The 19,629-nt window shown below is 37.8% G+C and overlaps 3 non-coding genes across 3 annotated transcripts; all 3 read right to left on the reverse strand.

Annotated features, from left to right (window-relative positions):
• Window positions 1–4,045: 4,045 nt before the first annotated feature.
• TRNAL-UAG (transfer RNA leucine (anticodon UAG)) lies at window positions 4,046–4,125 on the reverse strand. Its single transcript has one exon. It is a non-coding gene; the product is annotated as a tRNA-Leu (tRNA).
• Window positions 4,126–10,114: 5,989 nt separating this feature from the next.
• TRNAL-UAG (transfer RNA leucine (anticodon UAG)) lies at window positions 10,115–10,194 on the reverse strand. The gene has a single exon. It is a non-coding gene; the product is annotated as a tRNA-Leu (tRNA).
• Window positions 10,195–16,182: 5,988 nt separating this feature from the next.
• TRNAL-UAG (transfer RNA leucine (anticodon UAG)) lies at window positions 16,183–16,262 on the reverse strand. The gene has a single exon. It is a non-coding gene; the product is annotated as a tRNA-Leu (tRNA).
• Between the last annotated feature and the right edge of the window lie 3,367 nt (window positions 16,263–19,629).

Below are 19,629 nucleotides of genomic sequence, written 5' to 3' on the forward strand. Positions count from 1 at the left end.
CACAAGGGCTGTACAAAAGGACATTGGAAAAACAGATGGTCTATGGTTTCCCGCGCCTGGGAACAGAAAGTGCACAACCCTGTTGGATGTCTGTCCATATGTATCAGCTTGACATTAGTGGTAATCGCCCGCACCCACAGTAAATAATCCACATCACAAACATAAAAACCCACAAAAGAAGAATAAGCGTTTTGTCGAATGCGTATCCAGTCTCCAGGAGGAACAATATCTCCCCAGTAGAATGGAGCAGGGAAATTAGTAGCGAGTGAAAATTGTATTTGTCCCACCAGTTGCCTCACAGATAAACCCTGAAAATGAACTCGATTATCGGAGTGGTCCAGAAAATATAAATCCACAACACGTGTGGACGACGGAAGAGGAGCCGGCTGGGTGGACAAAACCGGCAACCAGTCCACAGGCAACGCATCCTTGAGCATATGAAAATGTGAAAAAATCGTGCGGACATTGGCAAACGGGTCAGCGTCCGTACACATTTCAATCACTGCCCCCACCGGAAGAAAAGCAGAGAGCACCTCGTACAATAAATGGCGGACCTGAACCAAACCTGCGTTAATAAATTCAGGAAAATGAAATGTTCGGTGCCGAACATCAACAATAGCCGGATTGAAAAACAAAGGTTCATCAAAAATTTGTGGGGAAAGAGGAGCTTGGACAATCCCTTTATCCCCAAGAAGAACCTTCCAGGCATGAAACATTTCCTGAATATAGAAAGGTAACGATTTCACAAAACGTGGCAAAATTCGGCATTGAAGAATCCGAAAGCCCAAAGAGAGATTACCATAACAAGAAAAAAATCCAGAAAGAAGTTGTCGCAAGGTGGAAGGACAAGAAGCATCCAAACAACGCTGCAACAACTTCAAACGGAATGCGAGTTTACGAGTATTAACATCAACCAAGTTGATACCTCCACAATCATAACTCCGGATCAGAATACCGTATGCCACTTTATGTATACCTCCCCGCCAAATAAAATCCAGTATACATTTGCGAAATCGAGCCTCAAACTGTCTTGGCAACGGGAGTATATTCAACGGGTACCATATCACCGATGCCACCAAGGAGTTCACCACAAGAGATTTACCCTTTAGCGACAAAGAACGAAATCGCCACGACACCAAGACACGAGATACTCTGCGTAATACACCCTGCCACGTAACTTGCAGCATGACATCGAAATTAGAGTGGAAATCTATTCCCAAAATCCGAATAGGATACTGGGAAATTCTCAACTCACCAAGGACGAAGTCTGCAGAAGAGGCCAAACACCCAACCCACAAACCCTGACTCTTGGTCCAGTTGATCTTCCCACCAGTAGCTTTGACAAACGTTTGGCAGACATCCAACACATGCGGCAAAGATTCGGCGTCTCTTAAGATTAATGTGGTATCATCAGCATGCTGATAAGTAAGTGAAGGCATGGTGAGTAACACAACACCACCAATACCAGTAATATGTACATTATGAACTAACATATTTCGTAACGGTTCGACACTGAGAACGTAAAGTAGAGCAGACATTGGGCATCCTTGACGAATACCCCGAGTTACAGCAAAATCATTAGTGAGAAATCCATTAAACTTTACACAACTAGAAATAGAAGTATAGCAAAGACGAACCCAATGAACAAAAGTAGAACCAAAACCCATACGCAGAAGAAGTTGAAATAGATAGTCATAGGCCACCCGATCAAAGGCTTGCATCTGATCGAGCTTCAAAAAGATTCCACCCTGGCCGGTACGTGCTAAAGATTGCAATAGCAAAACGAGTGCTAACGGAGTATCAGCAACGTCCCGTCCAGGTATACACCCGGATTGGTCATCTGAAACTAAACTGGAGATCACAGACGAAAGGCGACGAGCCAGCACTTTGGCCAAAAGCTTATAGTCAGAACAAAGCAATGTCAAAGGCGGCTGTTAGCCGCCAACCGTCGATTCCCGCCTTTCGGGATAGGAACAATTACCCCAGAACACATTGTACGGAGCAACTGTGGAGAGTGAAACAGTTCAGACAAGACAGATAAAAAGTCGTCAACAAAAAGAGGGAGAAAATATTTGTAAAATTCGGAGGTAAAACCATCCAAACCAGAAGATTTGCCCAGCGGTAAACTGTCTAGAGCAGCGAGAACTTCCGGAACCGTGAATGGAGCATCACAAATATGAGCTTGTTCATGGGAAAGAGTTCGATCAACAAATGAGATAACGAAATCTATGTCTGCCTGCAGAACGATATCCTTAGAGTACAGTGCGGAATATTACTGATGTAAAACAGCAGCGATATCTTCCACACCGGACACCTCCACACCCCTATCAGTGAGCATGGATCGAAACTGAATTCTGCTTTGACGGACCTTTTCCATACGAAGAAAGTAAGACGTAGATCTCTCACCCTCCTCAAACCAACGAATATGAGATCGAATCCTCGCCCCCTCTATGGTATCGTGATTTAATGTCTCCAATGCATCTTCAAGTTCATACAATGTGACCTTAGACCTACCAGGGAAACGGGACAGTTTTCGAAGCTCACGATTGATGGACGACTCAAGCTGACATTTGCGAGAACGGGATGCCCGCGCACGAAGAATCGAATAACGCTCGGTAAGTAAACGGAACGCGCATTTCAATTGTTCATACCACTTAATTTTATCAGTCCTATAGACTGACCAACTACGACTTCTGGCGATCAACAGCTTAATGGCTTTCACATATTCGGCATCCCTCAATAACTGGTTATTGAAGAGCCAGATATTAGGACCTCTGACAACGGGCCGCAGAGTAAGGTCGAAGCCCAATAAAGCGTGATCTGTAGCAGGAAACCAAAACGTACGGAAACGTTGGACAGTCCCCTGCAAGGAAGATGAAAGCAAAACCCTATCAAGACGAGACATCATCATCTCACCATTAACAAAACGCTTCCATATGAAACCAGGTGTAGTCGGCGATATGAGTGAATGCGCATCAAGTAAATCAAACCTATTAAGAAACTGTACAAAAGCCGAACGGCTGGCGTCACGGTAGAAACGGACCGGAAAGCGATCGCGTGCCACTTCCACCACACAATTAAAATCTCCCACAACAAGCAATCCCGTGCAACCATCCAAACAATACTCCAAGTTTTGGAAAAATTCCCGTCGCTCGGAGATATCGCGAGGAGCATACACAGATGATAACAGATAAGACAAAGACTCGAAACTGAATTTTACAGTCAGAACCCGACCCACCCCATCAGAAGAAACGAATGTAACATTATCACACAAAAACTGCTGTAACAAGATGGCAACCCCTTGTCGGCCAGAAGGAGAATTATTAACAAAAGCTACACCTCGCCAAAATTTCAGAACGACATCATGAAAATCATCAGGAAAAAACGTTTCCTATAGACAAACAACATCAAAATTAGTAACAAAGTAATCCAGATAATAAGCCAGCTTACTAACATTACGCAACCCATTACAATTCAAAACTCCCACCCTGAGTAAATGTACCATGCCAAAGATAAAGTAAAGGTACAAGAATTGAAAGGAAACTGTCACAAACACAAAAATAACAAGAATAAATGTAAAGATCTAAGCAAATATGCACAAAGTACAAATAACAATAAATGACAGTCTTACAGTAACTGAAACAAACAAACTGTCACAAAAAACACATTTAAGGCTGCGACACCGCCTTCGCCCGAGATATCCGTAGTATTGGCACGTCCGACACCCGTTTTCGTCCACTGCCTTTCTTAGATTTGTCACCAGAAGTCATCGCCACCACACTAGCATACCTCCAACGACGAGGAAGAGGCACCTCCACATCGCCGGCAGGACACTCACCACTAACCGGAAGTGGGGGGAAGTGACGATCAAACTTGCGTCCTGCAGCAGGGGGGTGACTACTAGCCCGTTCCCTGGCCCCACCAGAAACCGTCGATCGCCGGGAAGAAACATCGTCCACCACCCGATGGGTAGCTGCAGCCTCCCCTGGAAGGGAAACCTCCGAATCAACGCGTGAACAAACAGAAATGGTGAATAAAGAAAAAATGGCAGCGGTGGGATTCGAACCCACGCCCTTTCGGACTGGTGCCTAAAACCAGCGCCTTAGACCGCTCGGCCACGCTACCGTGTGTTTTGTATTTTCCACATTTGAAAAAAGAATTCTTCTCAAACTCAAACTAACGTGACAGGGGTTTAGTTTAGAGAGAGAGAAATCAGAAGAATTGTGCTTCCTCTTCATCCTTTTTCCTGGAAGTTTATTGAATTTAGCTGGGGTTTTTTTAACTCTATTTTGGATGAAGGAGTGAAGTTGTTCATAATTAATATTATTCATGAACGAGGCAAAGGTAGCACCGGAGAAAACAGCCAGATCCCGTTCCGAAAGTTAGATGTCATAGTAAATTTGAACATAAACGACCCAATTCAGGGCATGGCAATAAAGTTGCCTAGGCTGGGATCTGAAGATCCAATGCCTGAGTTTTTCCTGTGGGGGGAAACGGGAGTGCCCCGATAAAAACCCTCTTTCACAGGACAGGCGCCGAAAGTTTTACATATCCTGTGCCCGAGACCTGAAAACGAAAATTTATAATGTTTTCGTGAGTTTTGCCCTTTAAGTACTTTGTTGTGTTGTTTGTGACTCCCGAAATATGTTGTATGGTGAAATAAATTTGGTTGGTGCACTAGTTAATTTATAGAGTTAGTTTGTTTCTGTGTTCTGCTTTTAAATAGTATTTGTGTGCTATTTCTATTTGTCTCTTTTTTAGTGTTGGTAAGTTGCTGATTTGATGTATATAATTTACTGGAGTGTATGATGTTAGAGTGAATGCAGATCTTAGTACAGTATTTTGTTTGGTTGAGCTTGGATTTTCTGAAGTGTGTTATTTGACATATTATATGTGACTTGACATCCATACTCTATTAGTGGACGGATGTAAGCCTTGTATATTTGGATAATGGTTTTTGGTGAGCATTTTCAGTGTTTGCTGGTTAGAGTCATTAAGTGTGAAATGCGTTTTCTAATTGATGAGTGTATGTTGTTAACATGTTTTTTCCATGTTAGTTTGTGTCAAAAGTGATGCCAAGGAATGTGATGTTTTTGCTCATGTTAATGGGCGTATTTCCGAGTGATAATTTTACTTTTTCTAGATTTTTTCTTTGTTTTTTCAGTTTCCTGTAGAAGGTGATTGCTTGTGTTTTGGTTGGATTTAAAACAACTCTCCACTTGTTACTCCAGGTCGAGACGTTGTTCAGTGATTCTTGAACGCGAGACATGGCCATTACTGGGTTTCTGGAGGTGCTCCAGATAGCGATGTCGTCTGCGTATTGTGAATTATGCGTGTATGTTAAATTGGGGAAATGTATGTCGTTGACGAAAATAATATATAGTAGTGGAGAAAGGACTGTTCCTTGGGGCACTCCTGCAGTTATGTTCAATGATTTAGATATAGTTTTATTGACTTTTACTTGCGCTGTTCTATCTCTCAGGAAGTTTGATATCCATTTAACTATAGTGGGGTTTATATTTAGATGAGTTAGTTTGCATTTGATGGCATTGTGTCATACGCTGTCAAATGCTTTTTTGACGTCTAGGAATACACCAACGGTTACTTGGTTGTTGTTAAAAGTTTTGTAGACTGATTCGTTGAGTCGTGTGAGGTGATCTGTTGTTTGCCTGTTTTTCTGGAGGCATTCTGGGATTCTGGAAGGATATTATTTCTTTCACAAAAGTGAAGAAGACGGTTGGAGATAACCCTCTCCATCAGTTTGTCAAGGCAGCTTAACAGACTGATGAGACGGAAATTATCTGAATTTGTCCTGTTGGTTTGTTTCTTTGGAATCGTGGTTATGATGGCTATTTTCCAAGTGTCGGGGTAATATCCTGTTGTTAGTGAAATATTCATGATGTTTGTGAGGTGTTGAAATATGAGAGTATAGCTTTTTTCAGAATAATGTTTGGTATTTGGTCGTGTCCGGGGAAGTGTTTTCAAGTTTTAATATTAATTTTTAGTTCAGTGATGGTAATTTTCCTGTTGATTGAACTTGAGTATGTCTCCAATGTCTCGCCAGGTAATTGTGGTGAGAATGAAGCTTAATTTCTATTTATGAAGTTGTTGACATGATGTTGGTGTTGTGTGTCAAAGTCGACTGAATTTAGGTTGCAAAAGGAGGATTCGAAGTAGTCGTCTAATAGGTAGGCTTTCTCTACGTCCGTCCTTGCGATTATATTGTTGTGTGTGATATGTTGTAGCAGGTTGTTTGTGTTTTTGTCTAAAGAAATACTGTTGAATTTTTCCAAAATTTTTTTGGATTGTTTTTTATTTTTCTAAGTTTTACAAAAGTTTTGCCAATTAGTGTCTTTTGCTATTTTAATTTATTGTTTAATTTTGCATTTGTTATGTTAATCTGTGTTTTGATAGATGGATCACGTGTTATAAAGTGTATTCGTCTTAATTGCCTGCGTTTGATTATAAGTGCGTGAATTTCCGGTGTTAAAGTCCATTGATTATGTGAATGCTTTCTCCTTGTTTTAGGGATTGTGTTTTTATGTATGGCTTCTGTAACTTGATTTACATAGTTGTCTAGTTCTGTTTTGTTGTTAGCATGTTTAATTGGGTGGGGTAGATATGAATCTAGTGAAGCGTTGAAAGTGAGCCAATCTGTTTTGGTGTCAGTGTATGCTGAGGAAGTCACGTACGCCACGGCAGGGTGGCGCGGGTGAATCATACAGGAAATGGAGAAGTGGTCACTCGTGATTTCGTCATGCACTCTGAAGTTAGAGATTCTATTTACTGTGTCCTTGGAGGCTATGATGTAATCAAGTACGTCATATGAGCCGTTGGCGGCTGAAAAGTGTGTAGGTGTGCGGTCGTTTATCAGGTGCTTTTCTTAATAGAAAGAATTTTTTTATACACAACCCTCTCCGTGTGTTTCTATTTCCCCATAGTTCTGTGTGTGGAGAATTGAAATCCCCAATGATGATTAGTTTAGGTTTACGGTTAACACATTTCTGTAGGAAGTTAATGTCGATATCTTTAGTGGGTGAACAATATATGGCTAGAATTGGAATGGTTAGCCGGTTGTTAAAGTGTATATTACAAAAAATGGTTTCATTTATGTTTGATCTAAAAGAATCTTCTATTGAGAGTTGTATACATTTAAAAACCTTTATATGTATATATATTTATATCTCAATGTTCACTTAATTTCCACATTCAAGATACTGTATTCTGTGGCAAAACTCACTAGTAATAACGTATAAAAGAAAGCACTGATTTTATGTGTTAAATGACAAAGACGTATTGAAAGGGATTAATCCTTTTCTTAACTTATGGATACTGATGTCTCGAATCATTTCTTTATGATTATGGTTCTTACCCTTTCTGTCGTAACGCTGCTGACACGATCACAGTTTTTCGTACCACTATGTTCGGACACCCTACAAAATCATTCAGGTTGTCTCCCACAACAAAATGTTTCAAGCCGTATTTTACACGTCATCCTTCTTTACACAAAACAGTGTTACATCGTGGAGATTGCGACATGAAAACAAAAAGATCAATTCATCACAACACTGGAGCTGACAGTTCGTACGTCTTCACATGTGTGTTTTTCTTATAGCAAAGCCACATCAGACTATCTGATGACCGTACGTCTTTAAGAGAACAAGTTGGCATTGCAAACTTCTTAATCTATCCGTAGAATCGACCTTTCACGAAACATAGCTTCAGAAAGTGTGTTCCAGGTGTAGAAGAAATACGAGAAGGCAGTTAGAGCCACATTCTGCACACCACAAGTTTATTTTTTGTGTCCAGATTCTAAATGGAAGTATAACGATCAGTGATAAACATTATCCAGTGTTTACCAGATTTACTGCAGGGAAACCACGTTCTTTTTCATACTCTCAAGGTTTTCTATAGAATCTCAACTAAAGATTTACGGAGAAAAGTGTATTTAACTAAAACATTTAATCTACTTACATCAATATAGCAGTCGATAAGGTTTGTTTTTTTAATTGATGGAACAGATGTATATATCTTTAGATTTTATCGTGCTAGTTATCCGAAAGCAGAATAAAAAGAACACGTCTTGATTGGCAGTTAAGCGGGAGATAAAAAACCCTTAAATATTATTCAAAAAAAAAACAGAAACAATACGGTAACACTTCATCTTGACTAAAGAAATATATGAAGGCAGTCAACACATGCAGTGATAGACTTTCAGTGTCCGTAAGGAGGCTGAGGATGATAAATGCCTATTTGGATCTGGAATTAATTTGAAAAATATTTCATATATTCGAAAATATCCTCTATTACTTCTGTTCCATAATTGCAACTAAATATTTTTCAAACCTACAGGATGCAAATACCGCAGATTTGCACCCCGACATCTCTTTGTATTTCAGATGAATATTATAAAGAGTGTGAGCACGAGATATGGTTTCCCAGGAAAGTCGTTAATTTGTTTATATCATATTTCCATTCTCAGTTTCATAAAGATTTAACGAAAAATCCTCTGATAGTATGTACTTAAAAGAACAATGTTTAACACGTAACTTGTCATAAATTCGTTAGAGACGTCCACAGTGCTCAAGATCTTCTGTCGGATATCGCGAATTATAATGTTCGGGCAGCCTATTTTAATTTTAGCGATATACCGTTTGACGTAAATTGCAAATTCACTATCGTAATCCATTTCTTAATAAAGTGACTTTGCTTTCTTTAATTCCACAAATAGTTTGTTTGCTGATTCTTTGTGATAAAGTTTCAAAATCACTGGCGTTAACCGCAATGCATACTTCACAAAATAAATACTATCAAGAGTATTTACGTTCTTAGTGTAAGGTGTGAATAGAAATGTGTGTTTATTTAAAATACGTCACCTCTGGCATTATATAAAGATGAACGTTCCTATTTCTTTAAATTATTAATGCCGAGGTTCAATGTTAAAAGAATTTTAAATTTTTCGTATTTCACTTATTTTTTAGACCGCAAGTTGAACCCACAAATCGTCAAAGAAGGGTTTGTTTTAGTAGACGAGCATATTTTCCAAGAGATACAAGTTTTAAAAGTAAAATAGAAAATACCATAAAACTTTATATGCTCACTTTCTTTAGAGATTCAATTCTTTTCTATCAATGTTACATACGAGTAGGGGTTATTTTATATAAGACACCGACGTTTAGGCGTTCCTACTTTAGAAATGCTGACCAGAGAAAGTAAATTCAGCAAGCGCCATCTAAACTACTGCTTTTAATAAAACAGTGCAATCGACTGTTCTTTGTATAATACACTCACAGTTGATAATTTGAATTCAATCTTTACCCTTACGAACTACTGCTATTTTAGGCTATATCATTTTTCAGATGAACCTAATTTTGTCAATTTTCCTCCACCTTATATCATGGATTGTTTTCCATGCCTCTAATACAGAAGCTGCTTGGCTTATTCCAGTTGTTTTAGACACATTTCACTATATTCCCCTTCACATGACATTGTTTCATCCTTTTGTCTCTCTTTTGGGCCTTGGATCTTGCTAGCCTCGCCTTATGCAAGCTTTATTTGTTTTCTCGTCTTATCTTACCATCAAGCAGATTTTTCTTCTGGATTTCCTGCCATTTGCATTTCTGTCAATCCTGTCTTTTACCTAATTATTTAGCATTTTTTCACCCTATTAATTCTCTTACTGTCAATGTTTACCTTTCAACTCCTTTCTTTGATGTACCTTTTTCCCTCGGTATCTGGGCGTTTGCCATTGTCAGTTCTAGCGGCTTTTCAATCCGCGTTTTCCTGTTTCCAATGAAACATCATTGCTCAATACTCAGTGTATAAATAATGACACGTTAATCAATAATAATTGAACAAAACGTAGGGTGTTGTAAATAACGAATATTTTGTCAAACTGTGTTGACGCAAAGATTAGTTGTGAATTATATGTGTCGCAACTTTCTGCGATTAGCTGATATTTACCTAAACCATCATGAATGTAGTAATTGTTTCCTGTTTAATTGGCGAGAAACGCTCTTCGCTTGTTGTAATAGGCCCACCAAAAATATCCTCCTTCGAAATATATTACCCACATTTCTTGTTCATCTAACAAGTGGCATAATAAAGTTAAAAATGGCAGCGGTGGGATTCGAACCCACGCCCTTTCGGACTGGTGCCTAAAACCAGCGCCTTAGACCGCTCGGCCACGCTACCGTGTGTTTTGTTTTTTCCACATTTGAAAAAAGAATTCTTCTCAAACTCAAACTAACGTGACAGGGGTTTAGTTTAGAGAGAGAGAAATCAGAAGAATTGTGCTTCCTCTTCATCCTTTTCCTGGAAGTTTATTGAATTTAGCTGGGGTTTTTTTAACTCTATTTTGGATGAAGGAGTGAAGTTGTTCATAATTAATATTATTCATGAACGAGGCAAAGGTAGCACCGGAGAAAACAGCCAGATCCCGTTCCGAAAGTTAGATGTCATAGTAAATTTGAACATAAACGACCCAATTCAGGGCATGGCAATAAAGTTGCCTAGGCTGGGATCTGAAGATCCAATGCCTGAGTTTTTCCTGTGGGGGGAAACGGGAGTGCCCCGATAAAAACCCTCTTTCACAGGACAGGCGCCGAAAGTTTTACATATCCTGTGCCCGAGACCTGAAAACGAAAATTATAATGTTTTCGTGAGTTTTGCCCTTTAAGTACTTTGTTGTGTTGTTTGTGACTCCCGAAATATGTTGTATGGTGAAATAAATTTGGTTGGTGCACTAGTTAATTTATAGAGTTAGTTTGTTTCTGTGTTCTGCTTTTAAATAGTATTTGTGTGCTATTTCTATTTGTCTCTTTTTTAGTGTTGGTAAGTTGCTGATTTGATGTATATAATTTACTGGAGTGTATGATGTTAGAGTGAATGCAGATCTTAGTACAGTATTTTGTTTGGTTGAGCTTGGATTTTCTGAAGTGTGTTATTTGACATATTATATGTGACTTGACATCCATACTCTATTAGTGGACGGATGTAAGCCTTGTATATTTGGATAATGGTTTTTGGTGAGCATTTTCAGTGTTTGCTGGTTAGAGTCATTAAGTGTGAAATGCGTTTTCTAATTGATGAGTGTATGTTGTTAACATGTTTTTCCATGTTAGTTTGTGTCAAAAGTGATGCCAAGGAATGTGATGTTTTTGCTCATGTTAATGGGCGTATTTCCGAGTGATAATTTTACTTTTCTAGATTTTTTCTTTGTTTTTCAGTTTCCTGTAGAAGGTGATTGCTTGTGTTTTGGTTGGATTTAAAACAACTCTCCACTTGTTACCCAGGTCGAGACGTTGTTCAGTGATTCTTGAACGCGAGACATGGCCATTACTGGGTTTCTGGAGGTGCTCCAGATAGCGATGTCGTCTGCGTATTGTGAATTATGCGTGTATGTTAAATTGGGGAAATGTATGTCGTTGACGAAAATAATATATAGTAGTGGAGAAAGGACTGTTCCTTGGGGCACTCCTGCAGTTATGTTCAATGATTTAGATATAGTTTTATTGACTTTTACTTGCGCTGTTCTATCTCTCAGGAAGTTTGATATCCATTTAACTATACTGGGGTTTATATTTAGATGAGTTAGTTTGCATTTGATGGCATTGTGTCATACGCTGTCAAATGCTTTTTTGACGTCTAGGAATACACCAACGGTTACTTGGTTGTTGTTAAAAGTTTTGTAGACTGATTCGTTGAGTCGTGTGAGGTGATCTGTTGTTTGCCTGTTTTCTCTGGAGGCATTCTGGGATTCTGGAAGGATATTATTTCTTTCACAAAAGTGAAGAAGACGGTTGGAGATAACCCTCTCCATCAGTTTGTCAAGGCAGCTTAACAGACTGATGAGACGGAAATTATCTGAATTTGTCCTGTTGGTTTGTTTCTTTGGAATCGTGGTTATGATGGCTATTTTCCAAGTGTCGGGGTAATATCCTGTTGTTAGTGAAATATTCATGATGTTTGTGAGGTGTTGAAATATGAGAGTATAGCTTTTTTCAGAATAATGTTTGGTATTTGGTCGTGTCCGGGGAAGTGTTTTCAAGTTTTAATATTAATTTTAGTTCAGTGATGGTAATTTTCCTGTTGATTGAACTTGAGTATGTCTCCAATGTCTCGCCAGGTAATTGTGGTGAGAATGAAGCTTAATTTCTATTTATGAAGTTGTTGACATGATGTTGGTGTTGTGTGTCAAAGTCGACTGAATTTAGGTTGCAAAAGGAGGATTCGAAGTAGTCGTCTAATAGGTAGGCTTTCTCTACGTCCGTCCTTGCGATTATATTGTTGTGTGTGATATGTTGTAGCAGGTTGTTTGTGTTTTGTCTAAAGAAATACTGTTGAATTTTTTCCAAAATTTTTTTGGATTGTTTTTTATTTTTTCTAAGTTTTTACAAAAGTTTTGCCAATTAGTGTCTTTTGCTATTTTAATTTATTGTTTAATTTTTGCATTTGTTATGTTAATCTGTGTTTTGATAGATGGATCACGTGTTATAAAGTGTATTCGTCTTAATTGCCTGCGTTTGATTATAAGTGCGTGAATTTCCGGTGTTAAAGTCCATTGATTATGTGAATGCTTTCTCCTTGTTTTAGGGATTGTGTTTTTATGTATGGCTTCTGTAACTTGATTTACATAGTTGTCTAGTTCTGTTTTGTTGTTAGCATGTTTAATTGGGTGGGGTAGATATGAATCTAGTGAAGCGTTGAAAGTGAGCCAATCTGTTTTGGTGTCAGTGTATGCTGAGGAAGTCACGTACGCCACGGCAGGGTGGCGCGGGTGAATCATACAGGAAATGGAGAAGTGGTCACTCGTGATTTCGTCATGCACTCTGAAGTTAGAGATTCTATTTACTGTGTCCTTGGAGGCTATGATGTAATCAAGTACGTCATATGAGCCGTTGGCGGCTGAAAAGTGTGTAGGTGTGCGGTCGTTTATCAGGTGCTTTTCTTAATAGAAAGAATTTTTTTATACACAACCCTCTCCGTGTGTTTCTATTTCCCCATAGTTCTGTGTGTGGAGAATTGAAATCCCCAATGATGATTAGTTTAGGTTTACGGTTAACACATTTCTGTAGGAAGTTAATGTCGATATCTTTAGTGGGTGAACAATATATGGCTAGAATTGGAATGGTTAGCCGGTTGTTAAAGTGTATATTACAAAAAATGGTTTCATTTATGTTTGATCTAAAAGAATCTTCTATTGAGAGTTGTATACATTTAAAAACCTTTATATGTATATATATTTATATCTCAATGTTCACTTAATTTCCACATTCAAGATACTGTATTCTGTGGCAAAACTCACTAGTAATAACGTATAAAAGAAAGCACTGATTTTATGTGTTAAATGACAAAGACGTATTGAAAGGGATTAATCCTTTTCTTAACTTATGGATACTGATGTCTCGAATCATTTCTTTATGATTATGGTTCTTACCCTTTCTGTCGTAACGCTGCTGACACGATCACAGTTTTTCGTACCACTATGTTCGGACACCCTACAAAATCATTCAGGTTGTCTCCCACAACAAAATGTTTCAAGCCGTATTTTACACGTCATCCTTCTTTACACAAAACAGTGTTACATCGTGGAGATTGCGACATGAAAACAAAAAAGATCAATTCATCACAACACTGGAGCTGACAGTTCGTACGTCTTCACATGTGTGTTTTTCTTATAGCAAAGCCACATCAGACTATCTGATGACCGTACGTCTTTAAGAGAACAAGTTGGCATTGCAAACTTCTTAATCTATCCGTAGAATCGACCTTTCACGAAACATAGCTTCAGAAAGTGTGTTCCAGGTGTAGAAGAAATACGAGAAGGCAGTTAGAGCCACATTCTGCACACCACAAGTTTATTTTTTGTGTCCAGATTCTAAATGGAAGTATAACGATCAGTGATAAACATTATCCAGTGTTTACCAGATTTACTGCAGGGAAACCACGTTCTTTTTCATACTCTCAAGGTTTTCTATAGAATCTCAACTAAAGATTTACGGAGAAAAGTGTATTTAACTAAAACATTTAATCTACTTACATCAATATAGCAGTCGATAAGGTTTGTTTTTTTAATTGATGGAACAGATGTATATATCTTTAGATTTTATCGTGCTAGTTATCCGAAAGCAGAATAAAAAGAACACGTCTTGATTGGCAGTTAAGCGGGAGATAAAAAACCCTTAAATATTATTCAAAAAAAAAACAGAAACAATACGGTAACACTTCATCTTGACTAAAGAAATATATGAAGGCAGTCAACACATGCAGTGATAGACTTTCAGTGTCCGTAAGGAGGCTGAGGATGATAAATGCCTATTTGGATCTGGAATTAATTTGAAAAATATTTCATATATTCGAAAATATCCTCTATTACTTCTGTTCCATAATTGCAACTAAATATTTTTCAAACCTACAGGATGCAAATACCGCAGATTTGCACCCCGACATCTCTTTGTATTTCAGATGAATATTATAAAGAGTGTGAGCACGAGATATGGTTTCCCAGGAAAGTCGTTAATTTGTTTATATCATATTTCCATTCTCAGTTTCATAAAGATTTAACGAAAAATCCTCTGATAGTATGTACTTAAAAGAACAATGTTTAACACGTAACTTGTCATAAATTCGTTAGAGACGTCCACAGTGCTCAAGATCTTCTGTCGGATATCGCGAATTATAATGTTCGGGCAGCCTATTTTAATTTTTAGCGATATACCGTTTGACGTAAATTGCAAATTCACTATCGTAATCCATTTCTTAATAAAGTGACTTTGCTTTCTTTAATTCCACAAATAGTTTGTTTGCTGATTCTTTGTGATAAAGTTTCAAAATCACTGGCGTTAACCGCAATGCATACTTCACAAAATAAATACTATCAAGAGTATTTACGTTCTTAGTGTAAGGTGTGAATAGAAATGTGTGTTTATTTAAAATACGTCACCTCTGGCATTATATAAAGATGAACGTTCCTATTTCTTTAAATTATTAATGCCGAGGTTCAATGTTAAAAGAATTTTAAATTTTTCGTATTTCACTTATTTTTTAGACCGCAAGTTGAACCCACAAATCGTCAAAGAAGGGTTTGTTTTAGTAGACGAGCATATTTTCCAAGAGATACAAGTTTTAAAAGTAAAATAGAAAATACCATAAAACTTTATATGCTCACTTTCTTTAGAGATTCAATTCTTTTCTATCAATGTTACATACGAGTAGGGGTTATTTTATATAAGACACCGACGTTTAGGCGTTCCTACTTTAGAAATGCTGACCAGAGAAAGTAAATTCAGCAAGCGCCATCTAAACTACTGCTTTTAATAAAACAGTGCAATCGACTGTTCTTTGTATAATACACTCACAGTTGATAATTTGAATTCAATCTTTACCCTTACGAACTACTGCTATTTTAGGCTATATCATTTTTCAGATGAACCTAATTTTGTCAATTTTCCTCCACCTTATATCATGGATTGTTTTCCATGCCTCTAATACAGAAGCTGCTTGGCTTATTCCAGTTGTTTTAGACACATTTCACTATATTCCCCTTCACATGACATTGTTTCATCCTTTTGTCTCTCTTTTGGGCCTTTGATCTTGCTAGCCTCGCCTTATTCAAGCTTTATTTGTTTTCTCGTCTTATCTTACCATCAAGCAGATTTTTCTTCTGGATTTCCTGCCATTTGCATTTCTGTCAATCCTGTCTTTTACCTAATTATTTAGCATTTTTTCACCCTATTAATTCTCTTACAGTCAATGTTTACCTTTCAACTCCTTTCTTTGATGTACCTTTTTCCCTCGGTATCTGGGCGTTTGCCATTGTCAGTTCTAGCGGCTTTTCAATCCGCGTTTTCCTGTTTCCAATGAAACATCATTGCTCAATACTCAGTGTATAAATAATGACACGTTAATCAATAATAATTGAACAAAACGTAGGGTGTTGTAAATAACGAATATTTTGTCAAACTGTGTTGACGCAAAGATTAGTTGTGAATTATATGTGTCGCAACTTTCTGCGATTAGCTGATATTTACCTAAACCATCATGAATGTAGTAATTGTTTCCTGTTTAATTGGCGAGAAACGCTCTTCGCTTGTTGTAATAGGCCCACCAAAAATATCCTCCTTCGAAATATATTACCCACATTTCTTGTTCATCTAACAAGTGGCATAATAAAGTTAAAAATGGCAGCGGTGGGATTCGAACCCACGCCCTTTCGGACTGGTGCCTAAAACCAGCGCCTTAGACCGCTCGGCCACGCTACCGTGTGTTTTGTTTTTCCACATTTGAAAAAAGAATTCTTCTCAAACTCAAACTAACGTGACAGGGGTTTAGTTTAGAGAGAGAGAAATCAGAAGAATTGTGCTTCCTCTTCATCCTTTTCCTGGAAGTTTATTGAATTTAGCTGGGGTTTTTTTAACTCTATTTTGGATGAAGGAGTGAAGTTGTTCATAATTAATATTATTCATGAACGAGGCAAAGGTAGCACCGGAGAAAACAGCCAGATCCCGTTCCGAAAGTTAGATGTCATAGTAAATTTGAACATAAACGACCCAATTCAGGGCATGGCAATAAAGTTGCCTAGGCTGGGATCTGAAGATCCAATGCCTGAGTTTTTCCTGTGGGGGGAAACGGGAGTGCCCCGATAAAAACCCTCTTTCACAGGACAGGCGCCGAAAGTTTTACATATCCTGTGCCCGAGACCTGAAAACGAAAATTTATAATGTTTTCGTGAGTTTTGCCCTTTAAGTACTTTGTTGTGTTGTTTGTGACTCCCGAAATATGTTGTATGGTGAAATAAATTTGGTTGGTGCACTAGTTAATTTATAGAGTTAGTTTGTTTCTGTGTTCTGCTTTTAAATAGTATTTGTGTGCTATTTCTATTTGTCTCTTTTTTAGTGTTGGTAAGTTGCTGATTTGATGTATATAATTTACTGGAGTGTATGATGTTAGAGTGAATGCAGATCTTAGTACAGTATTTTGTTTGGTTGAGCTTGGATTTTCTGAAGTGTGTTATTTGACATATTATATGTGACTTGACATCCATACTCTATTAGTGGACGGATGTAAGCCTTGTATATTTGGATAATGGTTTTTGGTGAGCATTTTCAGTGTTTGCTGGTTAGAGTCATTAAGTGTGAAATGCGTTTTCTAATTGATGAGTGTATGTTGTTAACATGTTTTTCCATGTTAGTTTGTGTCAAAAGTGATGCCAAGGAATGTGATGTTTTTGCTCATGTTAATGGGCGTATTTCCGAGTGATAATTTTACTTTTCTAGATTTTTTCTTTGTTTTTCAGTTTCCTGTAGAAGGTGATTGCTTGTGTTTTGGTTGGATTTAAAACAACTCTCCACTTGTTACCCAGGTCGAGACGTTGTTCAGTGATTCTTGAACGCGAGACATGGCCATTACTGGGTTTCTGGAGGTGCTCCAGATAGCGATGTCGTCTGCGTATTGTGAATTATGCGTGTATGTTAAATTGGGGAAATGTATGTCGTTGACGAAAATAATATATAGTAGTGGAGAAAGGACTGTTCCTTGGGGCACTCCTGCAGTTATGTTCAATGATTTAGATATAGTTTTATTGACTTTTACTTGCGCTGTTCTATCTCTCAGGAAGTTTGATATCCATTTAACTATACTGGGGTTTATATTTAGATGAGTTAGTTTGCATTTGATGGCATTGTGTCATACGCTGTCAAATGCTTTTTTGACGTCTAGGAATACACCAACGGTTACTTGGTTGTTGTTAAAAGTTTTGTAGACTGATTCGTTGAGTCGTGTGAGGTGATCTGTTGTTTGCCTGTTTTCTCTGGAGGCATTCTGGGATTCTGGAAGGATATTATTTCTTTCACAAAAGTGAAGAAGACGGTTGGAGATAACCCTCTCCATCAGTTTGTCAAGGCAGCTTAACAGACTGATGAGACGGAAATTATCTGAATTTGTCCTGTTGGTTTGTTTCTTTGGAATCGTGGTTATGATGGCTATTTTCCAAGTGTCGGGGTAATATCCTGTTGTTAGTGAAATATTCATGATGTTTGTGAGGTGTTGAAATATGAGAGTATAGCTTTTTTCAGAATAATGTTTGGTATTTGGTCGTGTCCGGGGAAGTGTTTTCAAGTTTTAATATTAATTTTAGTTCAGTGATGGTAATTTTCCTGTTGATTGAACTTGAGTATGTCTCAAATGTCTCGCCAGGTAATTGTGGTGAGAATGAAGCTTAATTTCTATTTATGAAGTTGTTGACATGATGTTGGTGTTGTGTGTCAAAGTCGACTGAATTTAGGTTGCAAAAGGAGGATTCGAAGTAGTCGTCTAATAGGTAGGCTTTCTCTACGTCCGTCCTTGCGATTATATTGTTGTGTGTGATATGTTGTAGCAGGTTGTTTGTGTTTTGTCTAAAGAAATACTGTTGAATTTTTTCCAAAATTTTTTGGATTGTTTTTTATTTTTCTAAGTTTTACAAAAGTTTTGCCAATTAGTGTCTTTTGCTATTTTAATTTATTGTTTAATTTTTGCATTTGTTATGTTAATCTGTGTTTTGATAGATGGATCACGTGTTATAAAGTGTATTCGTCTTAATTGCCTGCGTTTGATTATAAGTGCGTGAATTTCCGGTGTTAAAGTCCATTGATTATGTGAATGCTTTCTCCTTGTTTTAGGGATTGTGTTTTTATGTATGGCTTCTGTAACTTGATTTACATAGTTGTCTAGTTCTGTTTTGTTGTTAGCATGTTTAATTGGGTGGGGTAGATATGAATCTAGTGAAGCGTTGAAAGTGAGCCAATCTGTTTTGGTGTCAGTGTATGCTGAGGAAGTCACGTACGCCACGGCAGGGTGGCGCGGGTGAATCATACAGGAAATGGAGAAGTGGTCACTCGTGATTTCGTCATGCACTCTGAAGTTAGAGATTCTATTTACTGTGTCCTTGGAGGCTATGATGTAATCAAGTACGTCATATGAGCCGTTGGCGGCTGAAAAGTGTGTAGGTGTGCGGTCGTTTATCAGGTGCTTTTCTTAATAGAAAGAATTTTTTTATACACAACCCTCTCCGTGTGTTTCTATTTCCCCATAGTTCTGTGTGTGGAGAATTGAAATCCCCAATGATGATTAGTTTAGGTTTACGGTTAACACATTTCTGTAGGAAGTTAATGTCGATATCTTTAGTGGGTGAACAATATATGGCTAGAATTGGAATGGTTAGCCGGTTGTTAAAGTGTATATTACAAAAAATGGTTTCATTTATGTTTGATCTAAAAGAATCTTCTATTGAGAGTTGTATACATTTAAAAACCTTTATATGTATATATATTTATATCTCAATGTTCACTTAATTTCCACATTCAAGATACTGTATTCTGTGGCAAAACTCACTAGTAATAACGTATAAAAGAAAGCACTGATTTTATGTGTTAAATGACAAAGACGTATTGAAAGGGATTAATCCTTTTCTTAACTTATGGATACTGATGTCTCGAATCATTTCTTTATGATTATGGTTCTTACCCTTTCTGTCGTAACGCTGCTGACACGATCACAGTTTTTCGTACCACTATGTTCGGACACCCTACAAAATCATTCAGGTTGTCTCCCACAACAAAATGTTTCAAGCCGTATTTTACACGTCATCCT

This window comes from Tachypleus tridentatus, chromosome 4 (assembly GCF_004210375.1).
Source record: "Tachypleus tridentatus isolate NWPU-2018 chromosome 4, ASM421037v1, whole genome shotgun sequence".
NCBI classification, from domain to species: domain Eukaryota; kingdom Metazoa; phylum Arthropoda; class Merostomata; order Xiphosura; family Limulidae; genus Tachypleus; species Tachypleus tridentatus.